Below are 10,625 nucleotides of genomic sequence, written 5' to 3'. Positions count from 1 at the left end.
ATTTAAAACCTGAGTTGAGAAATTGAGTCCCCTCCTGGAAATGAGCACTGGAGGCAGCAGGAACGCTGTGGCACATAAGGGCACCATCCTTTTCCTGCAAGCCTGCAGACCCCATACACTTACCTTGAAGCTTTCCGTGGAGACAGGGCAGACTTGTCGCAGGGACATTTTATACGATCTAGTCTGCAGATGCTACAGATGCCTACTCTTTCTTCGGTCAAAAAATTTTTGGCAAACCTTCTTTGGTAAAGCATTGTCTGGCAAACTGAACTAAGGGCATAATTGTCATTTGACATGACTAGATATAATTAGAAAATTTTGATGTCTTACTGACTATATGAATACATCTCCTATAAACAATCTGACAAGGGTGTTAAGGAGGGAATCTGGACTAGTCAAGGCACTTAGAGAACTTGGATGCAGGACTTATGGATTCTATTGCTGGCTTTCCCACCGACTCACTGTATGACCCAGGGTGGATTGCTTGGTATGTCTGCACTGCAGATATCCCAGCTGTACAATAGATAAAACAGGATGTTAAAAGATAAATTAGCATTATTAAAAGCTTTTGGCAGTTGTGATGGTAAAATCCTGAAAGTAGAAGTGCAGATGTATAACAGTTCATGAAAGTTGCAAGCACAGCAGGGTGATCAGCAGCAGTGAGAGGGTTCTACCTGGGCTTTTAAGCTGGTGCCTCTGACAGAGATGTGCGGCACCTTCAGGGATATCAGGAAGAGTGTGCACATGCACGCACACACACAGAGGCATGTGCACGTGTGCCTCTCTGTATACACTTCAGATTGCAAACAAGTGGGAGATTTTCCAAGAAATGTTGTGATCCTGTGCACAATCTTTTTCAATGGGAAGGGTTATATCTGCTGAGACTTCTGATCTGTAGGTCAGTGCCAGTGAGCAAGAGATGCTCCCTTCTTTTGCTGGCAACTTCTTAGCTTATCCAGCTGTTCCTATGCCTATAACCCTAGGAAAGATCACTCTGATCTAGGAATGGCTCCCACAGTTTTTCTTCCTACCTACAACTGATCGAAAAATCCTCTAGTCAGCCATACCTATACAAATAATTGGACATATGCACAAACACATCACCTCAGCATGCCGTCCCAGATGCTCTGCACCCGATACATCCTCAGTCCAGCACTTCATCACAAATATCTTGCACACTTACACATTTGCACAGTTCAAAAAAACACAGTGATACCTTTACAAGAGCATTGGGAGTGGCAGACATACCTGTACAATGTTGATAGAGTAGGGGGAAGGGGGATTTGCTAGTAGCCCTGGAGAGAGACTGATCTAGTTTTAGGAAGAGGGCACTGTCATATGAGCTGCTTTAAATCCTGTCAGATTTAAACACATTCTTCCCCTGGTCATTGGCATTTGGGTTATTAAAAGAGCTCAGTGGATAACATATGGGCAGAGTTAGAAAAATGGTGCATCAATCTGATGTAATATCCAGCATCAGGCAATGTCCTGTGCTTGTAAAGCCCATTCCAAGGAGGGCTGCAGCACTGCAGTGCCCACTTTTTTGGAGCCCAAACCCAGAGCTCACTGCTCAGCTCCATGCTCAGGACATGGGAAGGCTGATGGAAACACTCTGCACCTTGCCCAGGAGGACCCCAGAGCCAGCCAGTGGGGAATGGTGAGCGCAGGGGTGCATCTGAAGTCCTGCCTCTCTGGGGACCAGGCACCAAGGGGTGCTGGCGGGGGCACCTCCCTCCAGCGGGACCCAGAGCGCAACTGTGCTCCCCAGCATGGGGCCAGCAGACATTGCTCTGAGGGGCTCTTGTAGCTGAGTCCCCGGCGTGCTGGGGTGCCACGTGGTGTCCAGCAGCCCAGTGGCTATCGGTCCTGGCTGAGGAGGGGACAGAAAGGTCTTGGCAGCTCAGAGCCCGGGGTTAAGAAGACCATGCAAGAAGAGCAAGGGATGGCTGAGGCCTCTCCCATGTTGTGACAGCTGGGGGCTTTCTCCCCTCAGCTTGGGGAGGGAGCTCTGGTCTCCCATTCCCAGAGAAGCTGTAATATCTGCACTGTAAAGGCAGCATCCTCTGGCAGCAGCAGGTTAAGTATTAAATAGCTGCTGTTACTTTTCTGTGGGACCCTGCTCTCAGCAGTAGGTAGCAAGCCTTATGCAGTGCTGTCAGGCTAGGACAAAGTGCCCTCAAGATGTGCCAGGGGCTATATGAGGAATCTAGCTGAGGGGGCTGGGCTAGATCACCTGACTTTGGGGACTGAAAATCTTTGACTTCCCAGTGGCCAATGACAAAGCCAATCTTCTCAGTAGACCTCTCCTGGGTTTTTGCTGTTGTGTTGTCTAGGATGTGGACCTAGCTGTGTAACAAGCAGGAGTGAGGCACATGGCCAGGCAGCTCTGGGCATGCAGTCAGCCGAGGGAACATCTAGTTTGAAAGGGAAGAGGCCAGTAAGTTGAGGTGTCTCCAGGTGTGGACAGTCACTCAGCAGTGCTTTGGGGATTGAAGGTCAGTATGTCCCCATAAGCCAGTGTTAGAAACCTAGTCTTTTTTTTAAAATGGTCCAAATCTCAGAAAACGGTTGTGAAGCAGGGCATAGCAATGAAGGAGAGGCTTTTATCCAGATGGCTTTTGAATATCTCCAGGGACAGACACTTCACAACAGCTCCGGGAAACCTGTGCCAGTGCTCAGTCACCCTCACAGTGAAAAAGTGTTTCCTGATTTTCAGAGGGAACCTCCTGTGTTTCAGTTTGTGCCCATTGTCTCTGGTCCTGTCACTGGACACCACTGAAAAGAGCTTGGCTCCATCCTCTTTGCACACTCCCTTCAGGTATTTATATACAATGATGAGATCCCACTGAGCCTTCTCTTCTCCAGGCTCCCTCAGTTCCAGCTCTCTCAGCCTTTCCTCATGGGAGGATGCTCCAGTCCCTCAGTCATCTTAGTGGCCCTTTGATGGACTCTCTCCAGTATGACCATGTCTCTCTTGTACTGTGGAGCCCATAACTGAACAAGTACTCCAGGTGTGGCCTTACCAGTGCTGAGTCAAGGGGAAGGATCACCTCCCTCGACCTGCTGGCAACACTTCTAATGCAGCCCAGGACACTGTTCACCTTCTTTGCAGCAAGGGCACATTGCTGGCTCATGTTCAACTTGGTGTCCATCTGGACCCCCAGGTCCTTTTTTGCAAAGCTGCTTTCCAGATGGTCAGCACCCAGCATATACTGGTGCATGGGGTTGCTCCTCCCCATGTGCAGGGCTTTGCAGTTCCTTTGCACTATTGGACCCGGTATTGACCTCTGGGTTTTGCCTAACCAGTACTCAGTTGCACACTACCCTCAACATAGAAAACGCTCTATGTTAAACGGGCCCTAGAAATTGCAGAATCACAAAGACTTCGAGTTTTACTGCCACGTTTACCAGTATTGCTAATTGAGTTATCTAAATCATGTGTGAACTTCCATTTAAAGACCCTTTGTGACATTAAAGCAAAGCAACTAAAGTGCACAGGCACCTCTACATTCCCCCAGTAAACTCTGTCCTTTGCATACAAACAGGGTGAGATGTCTGTAGGTTCAATAGAATGTCCACAGAGGCAAGAATACATATGCTGGCTTAGAGACCAAACCATTTGCCATCTACTTCAGGGACTTGGCATTCACTAGCTCAAATATTGGACTATCCAGTTCACTGAAGCTGGTCTCTGCTTAGTCCTTCAAGGAGAATCTGGACGGTAGGACTACCAGCCAGCAGGATCCAGTTCTAATAGTGGTTCTGGCCCACTCTGACTGAAGCTGTTCTCAATATGGGGCTATAACAGGCACGTGGAAATAGGCATCCTGAAGGTTGAGGGGTAGGAGCTTGCACCCTAGTCAGCAGAATAACTAGCATCATTATCTTGAAGGTGTGAATCTGGCAGCTTTCCTATCACCAGAAAGTATCACCACATTCCTTGACACAAAGAAATAGCAGCTATAGAGCTATTCCACTGAAATGGCAAGGAGCAGGTTCTCTGTCCCCAGAGTCAACAGGGAAGAAACTTTCTGCCAATCTGTTCTCCTTGGTCTTAGACTGCAGTCCTTGGACTCTGACAGTCCAGGCATGCTATGTCTGTGGTCACCTCCTTAGGAGGGAAAGCAACCTTGCATACAGAGGAATGATACAGGATTTACACAAGAGAACTCAGAAAACTGCGGTCAGTCACATACTACAAGAAAGACTGGGAATGCTGCCTGATTGCCCAGGGTGTAGAGGGCCTGCAGGACATACTGTCCCACCTAGCCCTGCATCAAGTGTTGGAGGAGGTCCTACTTTGGCTGAAGGTTTCTGTGGGCATACGCAAATCCACGGTGTGAATATATATGCTGGCTTAAGTTCAGAGAAGAAGAAACTATTGTTACTGTGGATCCCTAATTTGAATTTCTGTGCCCATCAGAAGTATTGACCTATGTCTACATTAATAGCTCTGTATTAGTACCTCAGAACCAGTATAAACCCCAAAGTTAGCACCATGTGACTATGGGTATGTGGGGTTTGCTTGGTATCTTGGAGTGAAATCCCTGAAAGGTGCTTGGTATTAATCATTCAAGAGTCTGAAGGATTACTGAAATCTAGCCAAATTCTCCAGAATGTTGTATTTGGAAATCTGGCCCTCATGCTAAGAACAATTTATATACTGAGTTCAGCTAAGACTTACATACTTTACATTAAATAATACTACCTCCACCATGAAGCAGCAGTTATAGATGACACCAAGTGTGTCTGCTTACTTTTCTGTCAGCTGCACTGTAATACAAAAATAATCCTGGTGGCTTAGACCAGCAGGGGTGAAGGGGCCTGACTGAATTCAGCATTAAACAGTCCAGTGCCATTCAAACTGAATATCAAGGCTACTCTAGCAACCCCTCTGGAAGAACCATCAGTAGAAAAACTCTTTCAGACAGTCAGAACAAGAAGATAAAATGTTAAAACATTGACTACTTTCATTTGAAAACTTTAAATTTGGATCAAACTCTTTTTTTTCCCTTTTGCATTAACTAAATAAAACATGGAAAACAAGAACTCATTCGGTGTTTTCAGCAGATGTTTTTAAAATATCTTTTTGAAGGAAATTATGAGCTAAAGCGATGGCAGCTGGAACAGCATGTGTTGTGAACATGGGTAGTATATGAACTCTCAGTGAATGTCTACAGGGAAAAGACACCTGACAATTGGACTAAGTTTGTGGAGGCTAGAAGAGGAGGCAGAAGAAAGTGCAAAAAAGGTTGGGAGAATAACTCAGTGTTCAGTGTCTTAGCGTATGACATAAAGCTCACAAAAAGAAAAGTGAAATGTTTGGTCAGCTGGCATAAGCATCCCCGAAAAGGATTCTAAGCTACTGAGCACCTGCTTTGGATTTGTTTTAATTTATAAATCTCATCTATCCCACCCAGGTATCATATGACACTGGCATAGTGGCTTCTTACAAAGCTTCTTACAAAGAAGCAGTCTCTGATCTGAAGTAGATGATCCAGGTTTCATTGTAGTTTAACTCTGTAGATCCCAGTGAGTTACACCAGGGAAAACTCTGCCCTGTTTCCTGTATCCGGGCACAGCCAAGGAGAAATCTGTCCAGGAAGGGATCTGTTGAAAGAAGTGCAGGTGCCTCAATGCAAAAAGAAGAAATGTTTCCTGCAAGCCATTAATGTTCTGCCAATCCTATTTCCATCACTGCAGGGCTGGAGTCCACTGGGACCAGAAGGAAACCACGGCACAGTTAAAAGAGAAGAGGAAGACTGAAAGCCATCTCTGGATACAGACTGTCCTGCTCAGCGATGTGGTGTCAGCAAGGCACACATTCCCCATGGAGGAGAAAGGATTCAGTCATGCTGAAAATAGATCCTCCTTGAGACAGAGATCAGGCAGCTGCCTCCCTTTCTGCTAGCCCTTAAGATGCATATTTTCTTCTCTTGGTCCCTGTGGTTAGCTGAGAGACAAGGAGTAAGAAGGTATTTTTTAGCTAGGCAGCACAGCCAGACTGGAGAGGGGAAGTGGAAGTGCTTACAGACTGCTGTATGTTGGCTAGTGAGAACCTCCCTCTCATGCGTGTTCAGGGTTGTCAAGCTCATGAACTGGAAACAAGAGAATGTACCTGCATGGCAGGAGGTTTAGCAGTAGGAAAAGGAATCATTTACTGTAGTCTGGTGGTGCCCAGTCTTTCACCCTGGGAACTACTCTCAGGCCCTCTGTTCCTCTACCTAGAACAGACTGCCCTCTGAGAGGAAGGACTTTGGGGTTATGGTGGATATAAATATGAGTGCTCTCACTGCAAACAGGATGAGCCAAGTACCAAGGTGTTAGAAGTGTGGTCAGCTGATTGTAGGAAGCTATTATCCCTTTTTCTTGACAGTGGTGAGTCCTCATCTGAAACGGTTTGTCCGGATTTAGGCTCCCCAGTTCAAAAAGGATGTGAACTAATGGGAGAGGGTCCAGCAGAAGGCTAGCAAGATGGGCAAGGGTCTGGAAAGCTTGTGCTATGAAGAGAGTTTGAGGGCATGTTTAGTCTGAGGAAAAAAGGCCTAATGTACATAAGGGGCAGTTACAAAGACAATGATGTGCCAAGCTTTTTTCATGAGTAGCAGACAACGTAACAAGGAGCAATGACCACAGATTGTTGCTTGAAAGTCTCCAGTTAGACATTAGGAAAATACTTGACTATTGGGTAATGCATAAATGGCACAGGCTACCCAGAGAGGTTGTGAAGCCTCTGTCCAAAAAGCTTGGCTAATCAAAGCCATGACTGATCTGACCAACATTGGCAATAGATCTGCTTGAAGTGGGAGACTGAACTAAAGACCTCCAGATGTTCCTTTGCAACAGCATGTCTGTGGCTTTAATGTAGAGGTTTCCTCTATCCATCCAAAGTAGACAATTGCTCAAACCTAAGCAGAGAAGGTATCTGCAGCTTCATGTCTTGTGCTAAGAAACAGAAATTTTCCTGGAGTCCTGAAAAAGCTTTTCTCGAGTAGACCACTGGGCATGAATCTTTGCTCTCACTGCATTGTTGGAGACAGTTAATTCCATGCAACCTGTCAAAGCATATCCCTCCAGAACACCAGTTCCAGAATACCGCTTCTGAAGTGTGTCATCTGGAAATGTCCTCAGCAGCAGTAGGTTTTGGTAGCTTTCAGTCCTTGAAGAACCACGTGACATGTAGGCAGAGTCAGAGAACTGTGGAGCTCACTGGGGCAGCAAGGTGCATCACATCACATCAGAAAGAAGTTCCATCAGGTGGGGAGCAACAGGGCAGGCAGAGTACAGGAGGGTCCTCTTGTTACCACAGGCTGGACACATTCACGGTGGTAACTGTATGCTGGTAAGCATTTCCCTGGCATCATTACAGGAATTTAGGGATCTGGTACAAACCTTTTTCATTCTGAGCCACTAGGTACCAGTTGTCAGAAAATATGTGCATGATATAGTGAACAGCAGCCTAACATCACCACTGTGTGTTATTTCTGACCATAACATAACATTGAAGGAAATAAGATTACATGATGTCCCTGCCAGTGGCAGAGAGGTTGGACTACATGATCTTTAAAGGTCCCTTCCAACCCAAACCATTCTGTGATTCTGTGAATGGCTGTACTGGGTGAGATCAAAGGAACATGTAGACTCTCACACCTGAGACATTTCTCATCATCCCAATCTCCCCAGATACCCACCCTCCACATGATGTCCCACCCATGTGGTGAAGCCTTCTAGAGCACAAACCACCTCAAGTTGGTGAAAAATGTCATGTGACTAGAGCAAAACTAAATAAGGCACACGTGGGAAACCGTACTGAAAACAGCAATGCATTTTCTGTGTCACTGCCAATAATGGGAGACAGAAGCACAAGCGCATTCCTACTATCTCTATATGAAGCCTAAGAAGCCTTTGACCTTCTCAGGTCTCAGTGACTTACTTGTCCTCCTGCATGGAGCCTGTAATGTTCACAGGATACAGCAGACATCCCCTTTAACAAGGATTCCCTTGCACACTGTGCTAGTGAGCCCTGGGAGGCTGGAGAGAGCTCAGAACTGCTCTGCTTCTGCTCCAGTAGGAAACCTATTCCTGTGGGTCGATGGCCTGGAGGGCAGGCTCAGGTGCCTACTCAAATAGCAGTGTCTCCTGTGCCTGGGGACAGGTCACTTCAGCTGCTCCTCCTCAGGTGTTCAGGCTCCCTGATGCCCCAACCAGGAATTGGGAGGTGCTCAGGGCCACCGGAGGGACCAGGAATGTCTGCATGGATGTGCTGCTCCTCTGAGCACACATCAGAGCTAAGGTGAAATGAAGTCAACCCTGCATGTGGTAGGTAATTACTGGTGATTATTCCGCCCTGCTTCAGCCTCATCAGCTTGCTGGGTGACTAGTCTCCAGCAGTCACTGTATTTACAGTCACTGTTAATATTCCATAACATAGAATTTATATACATCTGTTCAGTGTTTATGTACACATCAATGTTTGGTGTGTTACCAACTGTCTCTAAACACTATGTCACACAGGTGACAGACTCAGTGACAAGCAGCTTTGTTTGGACATGCTTCTGAAGTTAGGTTCCTCTCATTTATTACGACCAAATATTACCTGAGAAATTCAAAGGGTTTTGTCCATCTACTCCATCTGTGGTCTGCTGGAGCACCTCTCCTATGAAGACAGGCTGAGAGAGTTGGGGTTGTTCAGCCTGGAGAATAGAAGGCTCTGGGGAGACCTTATAGCAGCCTTCCAGTACGTAAAAGGGGCCTGCAAGAAAGCTGGAGAGGGACTTTTTACAAGGGCGTGTAGTGATAGGACAAGGGGTAATGGCTTTAAACTGAAAGAGGGTAGATTTAGGTTAGATGTAGGGAAGAAATTCTTCACTGTGAGGGTGGTGAGGCACTGGAACAGGTTGCCCAGAGAGGTTGTGGTTGCCCCATACCTGGAAGTGTTCAAGGCCAGGTTGGATGGGTCTTTGAGCAACCTGGTCTAGTGGAAGGTGCCCCTGCCCATGGCAGGGGGCTTGGAACTCAATGACCTTTAAGGTCCCTTCCAACGCAAACCATTCTATGATCCTACAGCTGGGTGCCCACCTGACTTGAACACACCACCTCAAAATGTCTGTGAAATCCATGGTGTGGCTGCTTTAGGGTAGCTGCATGGTTAAAGGAATCTAATGAGAGCAGCAAAGGTACCCAATGCTATTGTGAAAGCATGAACTGTGTGATGGTGACTTTGATGCTGTGTTCCTTCAAAGGCTTAGATGGGAGCTTACCAACGCAGCTACCTTTCTGTACTGGAATTCACTGCAGCCAAGCTTAAATTTTACACCATGCTTCTATGATGTTACTTATTTTCAGAGGAATTAGCATATATTCCCTCAAAATCTCCAGAGGAAAATCATCCTGCCTTGTCACTAGTACGAAAGAAACTGGTTGCACAGCAAACCCATTCAGAACAAACAGCAATTTCACCTTCTTTTCTTTTGCTTGACAAAACTCCCTCAGATAGGTGCTATAGCACTAGGATGCTTCCTGATTAAAGACAGTCTGATGCTGTTTCAAGCTATCTTCTCCCTTGCATTGCTACCTGTTATCTGATAAGCAGCACTTGATAAAAGGGGATTTTTAGCAATTTTGATGCCAGGCATTGGAACCAGCCTGTTCCTGCAGAGGGAGGTGGAAGTGGCTGAGCTTGAACAGGTAAGTGTAAGAAGATTGCTGACTCTCCAGGCTTGCAGCTGGTGGGGTAGGTGGAGAAAAACTGTGGCTGTGGTTTCTGGGAGCAGCTATTTAGCACTACCCACTGCTCCAGTATGCCTTCCTGCAGTGGTAATGTGGTCTTGCAGAGCTCTGGCATAGACAAAGACATTTTGCTGTGATCATTATGTGATTATTATCCCCTGCTTCTGAACACTGCTGACTACAGCAGGCTTTTCTTAAACAGTAGGGTTTTGTTTTACTCCCTTCTTTCCCTTTCCCCAGGTCTTCAGAGAATTTTACTTACAAATAATTTGCTTTTCCAGCTGCCATACAAAACTTAACCTCAGCCCTTTTGAGAGGATATGAAACAGCAGCTGTGCATCCATCTCCTGGGTGAAAATAATAAGGATCTGTAAAGCTTGCTCAGCTGTGAGAAAGCCAGAGCAGGTAAAAAGCATCATGTAGAGATAGTCTCATGAATCTGAGAATAAGCAGACAGCCATATCAGCCTAGAGCAAAGGTCCATCTGGTATTTTGTGCATGAGTGCACGTTGGATGCTTGGTGAAAATCCAATTTCACTTTTTCCATACTATTTATAATATTATGTAAGCATATCATCTTCCGAATTTGTTGTTCCTTTCCCAAAGTGAAAGATCATAGTCCGGACAGCTTGTCTCTCCAGTGCTCCCACCAATTTTGTCATCTTTCTCTGTACCCTTCCTAATTGCACAGGCCAAAACTTCAGATAGCAGGTGGTTTGTGAGCCTGGTACAATGATTTCTGTTTTGTTCCCAGTTGATCCTGATAATTCCTGATACTCTGTTTGCCTTTTGTGGCCACCAGTGAGCACTGACTTGACATTTGGAGGCAACTAGTGACTGTTTTGGTAGCCTTCCTATCTCCTAATCCTGGTCTTCCTTTCAGAGACTGAATTTCT

The 10,625-nt window shown here is 46.1% G+C and overlaps 1 long non-coding RNA gene across 7 annotated transcripts in view; it reads left to right on the top strand.

Moving 5' to 3' along the window:
* LOC128150612 (uncharacterized) overlaps window positions 1-9,553 on the top strand; it is a 79,360-nt gene extending 69,807 nt beyond the window's left edge. For all 7 annotated transcript variants that reach the window (XR_008238118.1, XR_008238116.1, XR_008238113.1 and 4 more), the window contains one exon: window positions 5,704-9,553. This is a non-coding gene — a long non-coding RNA (uncharacterized LOC128150612). The remainder of the gene's footprint in view (window positions 1-5,703) is intronic.
* Window positions 9,554-10,625: the final 1,072 nt, after the last annotated feature.

Source organism: Harpia harpyja, chromosome 14 (genome assembly GCF_026419915.1).
Source record: "Harpia harpyja isolate bHarHar1 chromosome 14, bHarHar1 primary haplotype, whole genome shotgun sequence".
Lineage (NCBI taxonomy): Eukaryota > Metazoa > Chordata > Aves > Accipitriformes > Accipitridae > Harpia > Harpia harpyja.
This window is presented reverse-complemented; position numbering and strand designations above follow the sequence as displayed.